This window comes from Poromitra crassiceps (genome assembly GCF_964638095.1).
Source record: "Poromitra crassiceps genome assembly, chromosome: 14".
Classification (NCBI taxonomy): Eukaryota; Metazoa; Chordata; class Actinopteri; order Beryciformes; family Melamphaidae; genus Poromitra; species Poromitra crassiceps.
The window spans coordinates 20,482,541-20,498,147 of record NC_139633.1 but is presented as its reverse complement, the minus strand read 5'-3'; the positions used below and the strand labels follow the sequence as shown (position 1 = coordinate 20,498,147).

Below are 15,607 nucleotides of genomic sequence, written 5' to 3'. Positions count from 1 at the left end.
TTTGGCCACTTTTCCCATAACAAAATCCACACATTCATTAGCATCGTTGCTAGCGGGTCGGCGCGGCGTGTAGTTGAACTATGAACTGCGACTAAAAAGCTGGCGTTCACGGCACACAGCCAATGATTGATGTGTGAGAGATACCCACCCATCCCCCACCGCTAGGCTCTCTGTCTGTACATCTGTCTCTCCTCGCTCCCTCCCCCCTGTTCCCCCCCCCCCTCCCAGTCTCTCTCTGCCACTGTGATGTTATCTCTGAGTCTGTGTGTCTGTAGGCAGGAGGTGACGCAGTGTCTGACTGAAGCCAGACAAAGAGACAAACTCATCAGCCAACAGACACAGAAGAGGGAGAGAGGAGAAGGGGGGGAGGATGGTGTGTGTGTGTGTGTGTGTGGGGGGGGGGGGGGGGGGGGGGGGGCGTGCGCAAAACAAAACAGACAAAAGAGAGAATGCCAAAACTCTACTCAAACACCAAGCAATGGGGGTCCTGTTGAATTCAAATCCCACCAGCACGTCCTCCCTTACACCCACCGTCCCCTCCAAAATACAGACAGACAGACAGAGACAGACAGAGAGACAGACAGATACAGACAGACAGACAGACAGATACAGACAGACAGACAGAGACAGACAGAGAGACAGACAGATGCACACAACACTGTCTGAATTTCCCGGAAGTGTTGGGGCCCCTGTTTTCCATCCATATGGAGGCACTGTGGTGTTCAGGAGGATGGGGATGGTGGACCAGACATCAGATCATTTCTCTTCTCACTTTTCCTAATTGATGGCCTCATATTCCCGGGGGAAGAAGCTGGAAAGGACTTATTTTTCTCTTTCCCAGAATGACTTTATTTCTCTGGTTAGTAATTAAGCATCTGAAATCAACTCGACCCCCATTCTTGATGTCCAACGAAAAGACAATACCGGTACTTCATTTGACCAACTTTCTACTGTGTTTTTCATTCTGACCACGAGCGCACCATCATCACCCTGGCCTGAAAGCACGTGTCAATGGTGTCATCATCATCAGGAAGTTGACTGAGCTGCTCAGCGTCACTTTGGGCAAATCGAGCGAGCTCTGAAAAATGACTTCTGATGCTCGGCAGAAAAAATGAATAAATAGATGTGTGATTAAAACTGTCAAATATGCGCTGTACTTTTCACATCAGATGAAATGCAAGTCACATTAACAAAATGTGTAGTTTCTATGTGCCTTATATAACGCTGATCCCCAAAAACTTTAAATGTCCCGCATATTACTGTTGTATGATAAACCATTTCATTTCCAAAATCCGATCTTTTTCAGGATTAAAACTTTACAGTCAAAAAGTGTAGAAGTACTCGTGTCTATTTTACTGCCTGTCAACCCTGGCAGGGACGCATCCACATTTCTCTAGAAACCACCTCCAATTCTAATTAACTCAAGACTGTGTGTACGGTAATTCAGTTTTTCTTGGAGGCTTGTTGTACAGCAAACTTCAAGGAAAGGAATGCAAACACAAGCAGCTAGTCAGTTAGCAACAGACAGCAAAGAAAGAAAGAAAGCCTCAGACATGAACAGAAAGAACCAGCAGAACCATTATTGTCTGGAACTCAGCGTGTCTGCGTGTGTGTGCGTGTGTGTGTGTGTGTGTGTGTGTGTGTGTGTGTGTGTCTGTGGGTGTGAGTGTCAGCCCGCCCGCCTGTCAGACTGTCTCCCTGCCTGTCTGGGTCTGTCAGTCTGTCTGGCCTGTCTGTCTGTCTGGTCTGTCAGTCTGTCTGTCTGTCTCTTGGGACCGCCTCTCTGCATGCATTTCATACCTCATAAGAAAAGACAGACAGGTAAAACAATCAAGACCAAGCAGTGGAAAAGCCAGAGCACAAAACACAATGGCTGAACTCACTCACTGCTCACACTCCAGTGAGTTCATCAATCTCGCCAAGAATTAAATGAGTGGTGTTTTGTCACCGCCTGGAGCACAACAATGTATGCCAACATTACAATGTTACTGTGTAGGCCTCCTGAGGGTCTTCTCTACTCTTGTGTACACGACACAGACACTGTTACAGAGCAGCAAACATGTCCGTGTATTTCAACACACGTTTAAACAAACTGTGTTTAGAACGGAGGGCTGCAGCATGTACATATCTGCAGTAGATTCAACTCTGAAATCCCCTTGTGTGGACTGAAGCTCCTGAGAACTCAGCATGCTGTCCACCATGAGGTTAGGTCAGGAGGTCAATAGACTACATCTCCATCCATACCAACACGGAGGCTGGAGGTCAATGTGCTGCTCAGAACTACAACAAAAACACTGATTTTGTCCGAAGTTCATCAAGATGACTATAGCTATTCCTCACTAAGAAATAGATGTCTCATTCTAAAATAAGGGAGAAACGCACGAGTATAAACTTCAAAATGACAGGAAAATAGTGCATATTTTGAAAGGCCATGGCTTTACCTCCTAGTTGTTTTGCTTTTTGATAGTGTTGTTGTTAGTGCTTCTGTTCTGTTATTTGTAATATAGGCCTAGTTTTTTTTTTTGGTTCATTGTTGCTCGGCTAAGATTTGATCAGGTACAATATCAGACTGGAGTTTATTTGCTTGGGACATCACATGGCTATTTCAATCAAATAATACCTAGCTGTTGCAGACAATGTGTTCTACATTATATTGCTTTCCAATCATGTTGCCGTGTTGTATGCGTACTGTGTAGTCTGACTCTGAGATGCCTGGAGAAATCTAATGGATGGCCCCACATCCACAAAGTGCCAAATTTGAAAACGCACGTCTCTTTTGATCACGGATGTACAACATGTATTGTTGATCACAAAGAGACCCGTTTGTTCACAATGCCAGGAAGAGGTTCATGCATGAGATTCAGATTTTCAAAAATCCCTCTGAAACCAGAAGCATTGTTGTTAAACAGCCGCTGTTTTTATCTGACATGTACTGGTTTACTGGAGGAAATACACCTAACAAGGCATCTTGTAAAGCGACATGGCAGGGGAGACCGAAGTAATAACACAAATCACAATCCGTATCAAAATGTGAAATTATTAATAGGACCCAGGGCAAGTTTGCACACAGCCTCAAAGCTTCAGCCACTAACATTGTGAATCCTCACACATGAACATCCATCAGCAGCCAAGAGGAAAGACAACGTTTTACAACAATGCACTCATGTTTCATTTTCCTACAAAACATTCACACAAGGGGGGGGGGGGGGGGGGGAGAAAACATACATGACTGTCCAATGGCATCCGCTGATATATAAAATAATCGGCAAAGAATGTGTGATGTCATTAGGCGCCCTATTGGTTGGTTTGATAGTCTATTAAAAGCTACCAACGACAGCAGATGAAAATTATCTTTCTGCAGGGCCAAATATACAGTCAGCAACAATAACCACACCGAACTATTACACCGATAACGGGCATGACATGAATCAATCAAATAGGAATAACATTAGACAATACCTGAGATACCTACAATTAACTTTGAAGGGGTTGGTCTGTTTTCGCCTGGACATATTATTGCCCACTCCCGGTTAAAAAACTCGAATCGCCTCCTCCTATCCCCGGACGATTTTACCCCGTGGCCGTTCCAGGTGTATTCCGCAGAGAGACTCCACGATAAGGATAGGTGATGAACAAAATAAAAAAATATATAGGCTATGAATAAACACTGGTGCCAGTCGGGACCATTCACTGATGTAAAACAAAAAATGAATGCGCACAATGAAAGAGTCACATTCTTGCACCCGTAATAAATCTAATGAAATCAGTCCTTCCAGTCGGTCGGCGAGTTTAAAATAATCCGGTTGATAATAATAATAGGCTGCTGTTCAAGCCCGAGCAGAGGCACCGAGCAGCCCCGAGCCGCTCCGATCCTGTGTCGGCAGAGCACTGCAGCGCTGCTGCTGCTGCTGCTGCTGCTGCCCAGCGAGCTCAGCTGATCTCTCACGTCAAAGCACGCCGCAACGGATTGTGGGAGATGCAGAAAAGATGGGAGGTTATGCTGCGTTCACGTCGTGTGGGAAAGCTTTTAGGGTGCAAAGGAACTCCATACTACAAAACCATGGATGTGTACACGTGACATTACAACTAGCCTCAACTCAGCATGAGTCTCAGACAAGGACCCTAATATTCCACTGCAGGCTCCATTCAACAACATTCATACATGTAGCAATCACAAAAAAACAGTATTTGCCTTGAACACAAGGCTGTTGTCTGCCTAAAAGCAGGCTATGGGCAAAGGCTACAACCAGCAGCACAATGAATTTTGACCAAATAGGGAGAAACGGTTTGCGTGGGGGTGGGTGGATATAAAACACATGGGCTACATAGCGAAACACAATGCAAATAAATGCAAAACAGAAAAAAAAAATGTTTTATATTATGCCTTCCCTCTCCCATCTCAAAATAAAATACATTGCCCTCCCCAGAACTCAAAAGTCAAATCAAAATGCAGCCCTTCCTTGTATGTGTACATACTTGGATTCTGTTTCTGCACTAAATCGGTTTGGCCTGCGATGTGCGCAAGGTGTTTCCATGCTTTCTGCACTACTAGCTGAATACCTGTGTAACACCCGCTGGAGCACACAATCACTGGCCATTCAGTCAGGCTGCGCTCACAGAGTTGGCATGCAGCCTCTCCTCTCTCTCCTCAGAGGGTTTTCATAGTCCACTTCCGTGGCCGATTCCAACTCCGTTCAGATGGGCTCCTCCACTCAGCTGTGCTCCATCAGTAGCTAACGAATGGAGCTCTACACACATGGTGCTGAACGTGTGTTGACTCATTTGGGCCACTAATTAGCCATTTTGCCCATTTAGTTGGCCCTAATGACCTAATTCAATAATCCAGCGCCATTAGGTCATCCACAGATGTGTGGTGCTCTTTAACTTACTTTTTTTAGATTATTATTTTATATTCCCCCCCTCCTTTTTTTTATCCCATTTTTATCCCCCATTAGTGCTCATTTTAATTTATATATCCTGGGTGCTGCTCCACCCTCTGCTGATCTGGGGAGAGCCGAAACTGACTCCATGCTTCCTCCAAGACCAATTCTCCATTAAATTTAGAGGAGTAAAACTATGGAATGAATTTATCTTTCTAGCTGAAAAACCTTCCCTAAGAATTTACAAAAAAGCTCTTAAAGAACTCTTAATTACTTCTGACAATTCGTAGAAATCTTTCTTCTTCTGTATCTTGCTCTATTTCTCTTTCTTCTCTTTCTTTTGTTATTGTGTATGTATAATCTTTTGAACTGTTAAATGAGGTGGAGTGCGCCTTATAAGCCCTCTGGGTTTTCTTTGCCTCCTCCTGCACAGTACTCCTGTCTGTATTTTAGCTCGGTAAATATCTCATCTGACTTGTCATTTGAACTGTAATATGCCTTTGTTTTGTTTCTACTGTGCGAATAAATAAAACCTAAAACCTAAAAAAACCTAAAGACATGGGCAGTAGCCAGCCGCTTCTTTTCACCTGACAGGGGAAGCTTCACCGGTAGGACATAGCACGTGGGAGGATCATGCTATTCCAACGAGTTCCCCTCCCTCCGAACAGGCGCCCCGAACGTCCAGAGGAGGCACCACTTCAGCGACCAGGATATTGCATGTTTTGGTGAGGGGTTCCTATATGAAGGAAACCCCCGGGGGGCACGGGGGGAACATGCAAACTCCACACAGAAAGGCCCTTTTGACGACCCCACCTGGGCGGTGGGCACTCGAGGACATGCGGACGGGCACGTACTCCTTCAGCGCTCACAGCGTCCCAGGTGGGAATTGAACCCAGGACCCTCTAGCTGTGAGGCGACAGCGTTACCACTGCGCCACCGTGCCCCCCGCTCTTTAACTTCCTGAAAGATTCAGCGTGATCATCATCAAGTAAAATGGCACAGCTGCCTGTGACCAAACACGATTTCTGCTCTATTCTGCATATAGGAATTATAATCATTCTCTTTACTTATTTAACCCAGATGTACTACATGATCAGAGTAGCTGGATACCAGCCTAACATTTGAGTGAGTTTTGCCTCAAACCAAACCCCACAAACACAAAATAGAGCAAGTACCGTAGTTATGTCGTCCCATAGCCTCAATAGTTATTTCCAGAGCCGTGTATATAGAAGAATCGTTCTCCATTCACTCCAATGGACCAGTTTTTTACTCTCAAGAGTTCCAGGAAGTAAGGTCCTGACCGTCCTGGATTAAGCAGCACTGTCGAGTTGCAGCAAAATGGACAGTTTGTGATGTACTTTGATTTTTTAAATCAAATTGTACATTATCGGCTTTATCTTAGCATTCAAAAGTAGCGCGAGACCCCTTCCTGGCTGTTCATTGGCTAATGAGTCACGCATTTTGGTCCTCCGCTGACGCCACTCTCTCTCTAAATTGCTCTGGTTATTTCTTGTATGGAGAGAGAAGGCAACACAAAACGTGATGCAAGCGGTTGGTCATCATGTAATGTGCTCTTATTTATTAGCAACATGCAAACCTCACAGAAAACTGTCTCTGAATCCAGAATCCTCTGAATGGGGGGGTAGCTGAAATTGTATTCAACTACAAGCTGTTTAGTGCATTATTTGGATTTTAAATGTACCACAGCAAAGTGTAAGTGCGATGAGTGATGATGGGAGTGTTGTTTGTTCACTCAGAGCTGATATGGCTCTGGGCGGGTGCTCTGCTCGAGATGATCAGAAAGGTATTGTATAGCCTTTGATAGGTGTGGACTTGTATAAACACTGACTGGGCATTTTTACATTCCTCGGAAAATGGTCTTGAATGAGGCTATGCAAGATTTGCAAATTATGCCAGATTTGGAGTCTGGCTGCTCATGACGTTCTCTCCATACATCAGAGAACAACCTGTAACATGGCTGTGGAAGCAATTATTGATATTCTGTCGTTAGTACCCTCTCCTGCTCAGGCCTTGTACTCTAACAAGGATCTTCTAATTTGGTTTTCCGGGCCTCTACTGTACCATCCAAGTCTTTACTGTCATCCATTTTTTAAGCGCCCTTGGAGAGTCCTGCAGCACGAAATTAGCCATATTGTTCAATTGTTGAAAACCTGCTATCTGTTTTGCCTATAAAGGGGGCATACAAACTGTATAACTTTGCATTCTGATGCACAAATATGTTGGAGGGACATGCCTGCTTGCAACTATTAGACCTACACAAAGTAGCTCTGTCTCTTCTGTGTCCATTTTATTCAAATACATGTGTCACTACAGTGGCTTTATGCTGGCTTTCCTCCTACAAAGTCAGGTGGATTGAAGACTTGAACACTCTTTGGCCCATTATGGTAAGAATGTGCGTGTCTGTCTATCTGAGTCCTGTGATGGACCGCTGACCAGCCCAGGGTGTCTCTCTGCCCAATGCATGCTGGGAAACGCTTCAGCCCCACCATCACCCTGAATAGGAGTAAGGAGTAAGTAAGTAAAGAAAATGAATATCATTCCTTACACCTGACTGCAGATATTTCCTAGAATTCTTGAATGCACCACTGTATTATTAGCCATATAGGCTCTCCAGTTATGTCAACTTGATTTGTGTCTTGTGCTAAAGCAGTTAAAAGATCCAAAAATCGACAAGGCCAAGAAATATTTATAGCTCACTAATATTAGGGATGGTCGTTTTTGTGTCAGACAGGGACAGCTAGTCAACCTATTTTTAGGAATCAGAAAAAAGACTCTATGGCAGCCGAATTATAAGGAATCTACTTTTACCACAGCCCTGTTATAGAAGTGGAGATGTTGATTCATAGGTTATGGGACTCGACCGAGTCTCCCATTGACCAAAAATGGAAATCATTTTGCCGTTGGTGCTAACTGTTAACTAATAAATACCTTCAGTCCAGACATACATTTTCTTGTATGTATTTCGTGTAGTCGAGGGGCACGTTTTTCCATGCTTTTTTCTGAGGGGACGCCCACAGTCTCAGACTTCTAAAACCCACCAACCCCATTAAGTTACTTTGAATAATAAGTAAACTAAATCTATTATTTCAAAGTAAGAAGTAGGCTACATTACATGTGTTAGATAAATGCATTACCTTAAATGTGGCCCTGATTATATATGACACTTTCATATAGTGAGGACGTAGGGCGAGGCTGTGCACACACTTTGGCAGCGGGCTCGAACAAAAGTATCCACATCACACCAGCATCACACCCATCAACACGCTCGCTCGGAGAGCAAGGTAGCTCCACTAGGTGGCGCCCCAAACCACTGAACTAAATGTCATAACATTACGTGGAGTCGTCATCACTGACTGCCACGAGTGAGGTATACGGACCGCAGCACGACGTTAACAGGAAAATGTGTATACATCCGCAGCGTTAAAGGAAAATATGCCATATCAACACAATTATCTCGTCGTGTCGACGAAATCAACGGCGCTTGTATAAGTGACAGATGACATGCACTAACGACGATCAGACTGAAGGTTACGCTGTGACCCATAATTCAGTGTCAAACAACTGATCAGATGACGTTAGCCCGCTAATGTTAACTAGCACAACGTTAGCCCTTTATAGACGGTGCAATGCCATTGAACAACGATGGAAAAGAACTAGCTGGTTAGCTAGCTGGCAGTGAAGTACATTATAGCCTGGGTTAACAATACAGTGTCGACTAGACCTCTATTCATCAATAAAACATAATTCCACTATTACCCATGTTGTCCAATGGAATATAGCATATCAAGTGGAGGTCTTGGGCAGAGATAGCGAAGAAGTCCTCTGAGTACAAGCTACTGTACTGTGAAGTTCCCCGGCCTGTGACAACGAGTCCCTCCGCGCTTCTTTCACAAGCCTCTGGGATGTCAGTGTAACCCTCCGCCTGCGGTAGATGTGCTGAGGCTGGAGTAGCCACCATTTTGAATGTCTAGTCTGTTCCTCCCTCCATTGCTAATAGAGAGGATTCCAGTTATATTCTGGTGTCAATACGGCTAGTAAGTATAATCTAAGAATATTGTCTCGCTGAAAATATATGAAAATAACATAGCGCGTGTGACTAACCATCAGTACTTTGTCTGTAACTACGTTGACAGCTCTGCCTGTGGCGCTGCAGGGGAAGTCACAGCCCTCAGTATACCGGGGCTGTGTCTGTTGGCAGCTAAGTTTTAGCTTGACGTTACATGCTTAGCATAGCCTGAGCTAGCTACCTGCTCGGCTAAAGATGTGGAGCTAACTATAACGTTAGCCATTTGTGTCCTGTGCAGTCTGTGGTTATGGTGATGAAAGAGTTGGATTGAAATTAAGGTCCACCGGGACATAATTATCATGACAGTGTGCCGTTAAAAAGGCACGTTTCCTGCTCTTTAGCTAGCTAACGTAATTGTCATTAGCCTCTTAGCTCAGTCAGTATTTTGGGTTAGGTTATTGAGTTCCAAACGAATGGCGAGCTAGTCAACTTGCTAGCTTGGTAATCCTAATGCTTCAAGGAGGCCTCAACTGCACCATGTCATGATCAGTAGGCGATCAAGTTCAGGTGTCATGCCAGCCTGAAATGGCCTCTCTTGTCTTGGTGCGTTACTTCGTTGTTAGCAGGTGTTCTGTATCTTGCTAATAACATTTGCAGAGTCATGAATTGTTACCTACTACGTGTCAGTTGTAACTTCAATTGATAACTCTGGGCTTGCCAGGAAGCTAACGATATAGCTCACGTTAGCTCAGTAACGTTACGACCTGGATTCGTTTCATTTGCTCGGTAGTTCATTAAGCTAACGTTAGTGTTGGTCGGTGTTACCTTGCTAATGCCTTGATAACATTGGTAACATTACGCCACGTCCCTTTTAACTGCTGGTCTAACGCCAACCGAGGAAGATACATTGTCAGAGGTTAGTAGGAAGCATAGTGGGGGAAATGAACGTCACGTTGGCACTCAGGTGCTCCGGCTTGACTGAATGATATACAGCTTTTGGGGGGTTCATCTTTCAATTACTGATAAGTTAAACCAAATGTTGTGGAATATTATATTCTGAACTGTCATGACAACATTTCAACTCTGAGAATTCTGTGTAATTATCACGGTTGGTATTGTAAATGATTCAATTTTGTGATCGATCTTTGGCTAAGTTAACAACCACTCTTAAACCAAATCCAAATCGTATCAATTCTTTTGACTTGAAGTAATACAGCGTGTTGTTAACGGGGGAATGCTCAGGAGCAAGAAACCAGACAACTGTGACCTTACAAAAGCCACAGCCTTTAGCCGGTCTTACATTGGTTTGCAGGCTGACATTGTGGCTTCTCAGAATGCTGATTTGAGGTGTTACACTTGGATGCATTTTATTTCACTAATGGTAGCTGCTATTACGCAGAAAATACAACCAATAAATCACCCACAAAGTCACTCTCCCATTCACTGTAAAAATGTATCAGCTCAAGGACATAACGCCAGTATTATTTTATTCTCAATGTCTCCAAAGCTAGACTGAGATTTTGAACTACGTAACACTATAAACATATTACAGGTAGAGTCTTGTTTGATGGTCTATTTTTCTTGTAACATTCAGCGTTAAGACCAGATTAAATCTTTTACCAAAAGAACAGTGAAATGGGAGTGACCTTTAATGCACATTATTATTATTCTAGCTAAAAGACCATCACAGTGAACAGACCAGGGTCATCATGTAGAGCACTTTAAGATGATGTATCACATCCTCCTCTGTGAGCTACAGTGCAGGTCCTCTGCTCTTCGGCTGCAATAGCTGTCAACTCCTGATTGCTGATTGCTTTTCCAAACTTACAGTCAGTTACAGTTGTCAGTCTCAACAGTTGGTTAATTTCTGTGCTGTTTTGGACTGGGATTTTATTGTGTTCCCACTAATCAGATGATCAGTTTTGTGTTTAGATAATGCATGGGTGGCAGAGCCCAGTCTCTACAGACTGATTTCAGTCAAATGTTAATTCTGATTTCAGTCAGTTTTAAGCCTTAATATAATTGAACTGTGCTTTACTCTTATTGCCATTGACTCTTTATTTCCTTTACATTCATTTTGAGAGTAGCAGAGGACTTTGAAATTGAAAATTCACCACAATGCAGGAAATGAAGTGTCTGACACTCAAAATCTCATGGAGGACCCACGCCCGCCCCCCACACTTGATTTGTGTCATGATTTGGGGTCATGGGGCCACTGGCAAGGTGTCCCCTATTTTTCCACATTGAAGGTGCAACCTTACTCAGTAATTGTGATGTCAGCAATATTATTTACTTGATTGACATTTTAGATTTGTTTCCAGTGAGATATTGAGTTTATATAGTGACTTTGTTGTTGTAACATTACTTTTGCAGCTCTAGAAACATTTCGTTGTCTTTAAAATATAAAATTCGAATCATGTTTTTTTTTAATATATTTATATATTTATATTTTAAAGCAATTATTTAGTAATGAAAAAGAACCAGTAAGTGTATAGATAAAGAACCAAACCAATAAGGAGTATTTATTGATAAGTGAGGGATGCAAACACAAGCTTCGCTGCACAACCTGTCCTGCACACCAGTAAAAAAAAAAAAAAAAAAAGTTAGGTAAAAAAAAAAAATCTTGCCAGCAGCCATGATAATGTCAACTTGTTTGCTAGCTAATCGTAGTATCGGGGTAGCTAACAGTAACCATCACTGTCTTTTGTTGGTAACACATCTTGATTTGCACACTAGCGAAAGTATCTAGTAGAAGCTTGCATTAGAAGTGGCTAGGCGTTAGCTTTCCTAAATTTGCCTGCTGGCTAGTTACCCAGCTGAGAAAGCCAAAAGCTAACTGTTTGTTTAGGTTAACTGCACTAACTCTCCTCAAGCTAGAGTTTGTAGTGCTTTGGAGTAGACCAGTGGTTCCCAAACTGTGGAGGTACTACAGGGGGTACTTGAGAGAAAGGGGAAACTGGGCAAATGTAAGAATAAATCATGAAATGTTAAAATAATGTGCTCATGATTGAGGCACTAATTGCAACTCTTTAACACAATTTCTTATTTTGTAATGTTGAAGGTGGGTTATCACTTTTCATTGCATGATATGCTATAGTTTTCTCTCGCAGTTTTCGAAGCAAAATGTTGTAGTCTGGTAAAGGGGGTACTTGGATTCAGAAATCAGGGAGAGGTGTACTGAAGCCAGTAAAGTTTGAGAACCACTGAAGTAGACTATAGGACAAAAGGGACAAGAGTTTTTTTGTCTTCTTCTTCTACTTATTAATTTTCTTTTCTTTTCTATTCTATGCCTGCTTGTTATATATTTAGGCATAATTTATGCACACATGGTTGCTAGGAGACATCTAATGCAACACAGCTAAGCCTCTATAAGCTCAGCTATTAATTTCCCTCTTTATCTAATTATTGTGAGTTGCCTCAGAAATGTCTCACTGCTGTTATCCCCGTTTCCACTGTCTTCTTTTCATAACAAGCTTTATGCATACGACAACATTTTAATTTAATCCATAATGTCCCCCCCCCCCCCAAAAAAAAAATCGTCCTCTACTTATTTGGACTAAGCAGTTGACTGGACATGTGGAAGAGTCAGTGTAATACATGTAAAATACATGTAAATACATGTGCAAGACAGTGTGAGCTGTAACAGGTGACTGATTCTACGATGTGGTTGTTTGTGTACTCGCCCTTGTGTATTCCACGTGTCTGTTGTTTGTCGGTTGTCCTTTTCAGAGATGAGGACTTGGTGACATAGAAGGCATGGAGTGGCCTGCTGTAATCTGTTTTAAATTAAAATGTCTCTCGCTGAGTGCATAGCCGAGTATTGACTGCAAAACGAGTAGTAAGTGTACGGTAACCTGGCAAATTAAGTGGCCTCTGCCCACTGATGGCTGTGTATATTTGATGATGGTTTTATCTTTATGGCCGTGCGACACTTTCCCATCGTATTAACATAATACGATTGAAATTCCCATTAGACAAGGCCTCATGGTATTCATGAATGTTATGTAGAAACCATTTTTAGGCTCTTCTATCTCTTGATACTTCCAATATAATGGCTGGGACTCTACAACTAGACTGGTGCTCCCTGTGGTAAAAGGGAGGCGCGCGGGAGGCGTGTTATTGTGCTCGCTCCATCTCGGCTGGCTCGCCAAACCTCATGAGAGAACAGGGTTGTTATGAACAAAACGCTCTCCCTTTACAGGAAATTCACTAATTATATATTTCAGGATCTATCATAAAGTGTTTCCAATATTGTTTTGTAATTTACCTCATGGTAATTTTGTAAGTGAGAAAACGGCTTATGTGGGCAGGAAATGGTTTTTGATGGCCCCCCCGACGAGAGTAATCATCAGTGAGTGTTATTGGTGCCAGACTAATTATGTCGTGATTCATCTGGTTGGACCTTCTGACCCATGATTTTCGCCCCGGCTGTTGAAGGCTCTGAGAAATATGAAGGGGGGGCTTGAAATGTGTAACATGGCCGTACGGCAGAACAGTTCTCTTTTTGTATTTGCAGAGTAAGGCCGAGTAAATCTGACCTTGGTGAATGATCCCTAGGCTGTTGCTGCCCAACCGTTTCTTTCTAATCCACGGGCGGGCGTGGAGAGGTTGAGTACATGGTAATGTACTCAACAACCTCTCCATTCTGGTTCCTTGAGCCAAAAACACACTTCTGGACCCCCCCAACCATTTTCTAATTCACAATGAAAACTAAGGTTAAGTAAAGTTTGACTGAGCTCCAGCTCAATTCTCATATGGCCGTCTGCTCGCCGCCCAGGCACTTACAGTATTATGTACTTATTAACTAACTTAACCTAACTAACTAACTATCCCGTGTGCACAAAATTGTGAGACTAAACTCCGGCTGACCTCACAACACCCCAAAAACCCCGTTACAGAAACATTCATATGAATGTTTGTTTATTAACCCCAGGAGGCCCCTGGCCTCCTGTCATTTTGCAAAAGTGGCCCCCGGGCAAAGTAAGTTGAGTATCCCTGCTATAGGGTTTGGCGGTGTAGAAGAATGCACCTGTGTCATACCCCAGTAAGAATGTGGAAGTGTAATTTAATCAGTCTTCACTCAGCCCTCAGGCTGGATTTACTCTATTTGATGTGTGTACACATTTGATTATGAGCACAGCGAGAGAGGGAGAGTCAGGGTTTCTAGGCCCTAAACACCAGCACCATTCAGCTCAGCTCATTTGAATGTGCTTATTAAGACAGGAGCGCCCTGCCTCTTTTAGAATGTGACCCTGCCTGACCCGCCATTCCACTTTGATTACTGTGAATTCTTTATATTATCTGCAAATCAGCGGCTTATGTAACAAGCGCTGTCCTCATTCCCTTCACTCCTGGATCCTTGTTCCCTCTGTAGTATAGACCAGGGTTAGACTAACTAACTGGCTGGATCCTTGTTCCCTCTGTAGTGTAGATCAGGGTTAGATTAACTAACTGGCTGGATCCTTGTTCCCTCTGTAGTGTAGATCAGGGTTAGACTAACTCTAACTGGCTGGATCCTTGTTCCCTCTGTACTGTAGACCCGGGTTAGACTAACTAACTGGCTGGATCCTTGTTCCCTCTGTAGTGTAGATCAGGGTTAGACTAACTAACTGGCTGGATCCTTGTTCCCTCTGTAGTGTAGACCCGGGTTAGACTAACTAACTGGCTGGATCCTTGTTCCCTCTGTAGTGTAGACCCGGGTTAGACTAACTAACTGGCTGGATCCTTGTTCCCTCTGTAGTGTAGATCAGGGTTAGACTAACTAACTGGCTGGATCCTTGTTCCCTCTGTAGTGTAGACCAGTGTTAGACTAACTAACTGGCTGGATCCTTGTTCCCTCTGTAGTGTAGATCAGGGTTAGTCTAACTAACTGGCTGGATCATTGTTCCCTCTGTAGTGTAGATCAGGGTTAGACTAACTCTAACTGGCTGGATCCTTGTTCCCCCTGTAGTGGAGACCTGGGTTAGACTAACTCTAACTGGCTGGATCCTTGTTCCCTCTGTACTGTAGATCAGGGTTAGACTAACTCTAACTGGCTGGATCCTTGTTCCCTCTGTAGTGTAGGACAGGGTTAGACTAACTAACTGGCTGGATCCTTGTTCCCTCTGTAGTGTAGACCAGGGTTAGACTAACTAACTGGCTGGATCATTGTTCCCTCTGTAGTGGAGACCTGGGTTAGACTAACTCTAATTTGATCCTTGTTCCCTCTGTAGTGTAGACCCGGGTTACACTAACTGTAATTGGATCCTTGTTCCCTCTGTAGTGTAGACCCGGGTTACACTAACTCTAACTGGATCCTTGTTCCCTCTGTAGTGTAGATCAGGGTTAGACTAACTCTAACTGGATCCTTGTTCCCTCTGTAGTGTAGACCAGGGTTAGACTAACTCTAACTGGATCCTTGTTCCCTCTGTAGTGTAGACCAGGGTTAGACTAACTCTAACTGGATCCTTGTTCGGTTCCCTCTGTAGTGTAGACCAGGGTTAGACTAACTCTAACTGGATCCTTGTTCGGTTCCCTCTAGGGCTGGCACGGATCAGAAAACCCACGGATCGGATCGCGTGACGGATTTTGAGCCACGGATCACGGATTTTTCGGATCAGCAAAAAAATATATATATCAGATTTTTTCTCTCAAAATTAGATTTTCGATTAGATTTTTTTAATACTTTTATAATTCTCTAAACATTTGTTGCCCTGCACAG

At 43.4% G+C, this 15,607-nt stretch overlaps 1 protein-coding gene across 2 annotated transcripts in view; it reads left to right on the top strand.

The window, feature by feature from the left end:
- The first annotated feature begins 8,851 nt into the window (after positions 1-8,851).
- ap1g1 (adaptor related protein complex 1 subunit gamma 1) overlaps positions 8,852-15,607 on the top strand; it is a 31,555-nt gene continuing 24,799 nt past the window's right edge. For both annotated transcript variants that reach the window (XM_083650963.1, XM_083650962.1), the window contains exon 1: positions 8,852-8,935. The gene's annotated coding sequence lies outside the window, so the exon portion shown is untranslated. The remainder of the gene's footprint in view (positions 8,936-15,607) is intronic.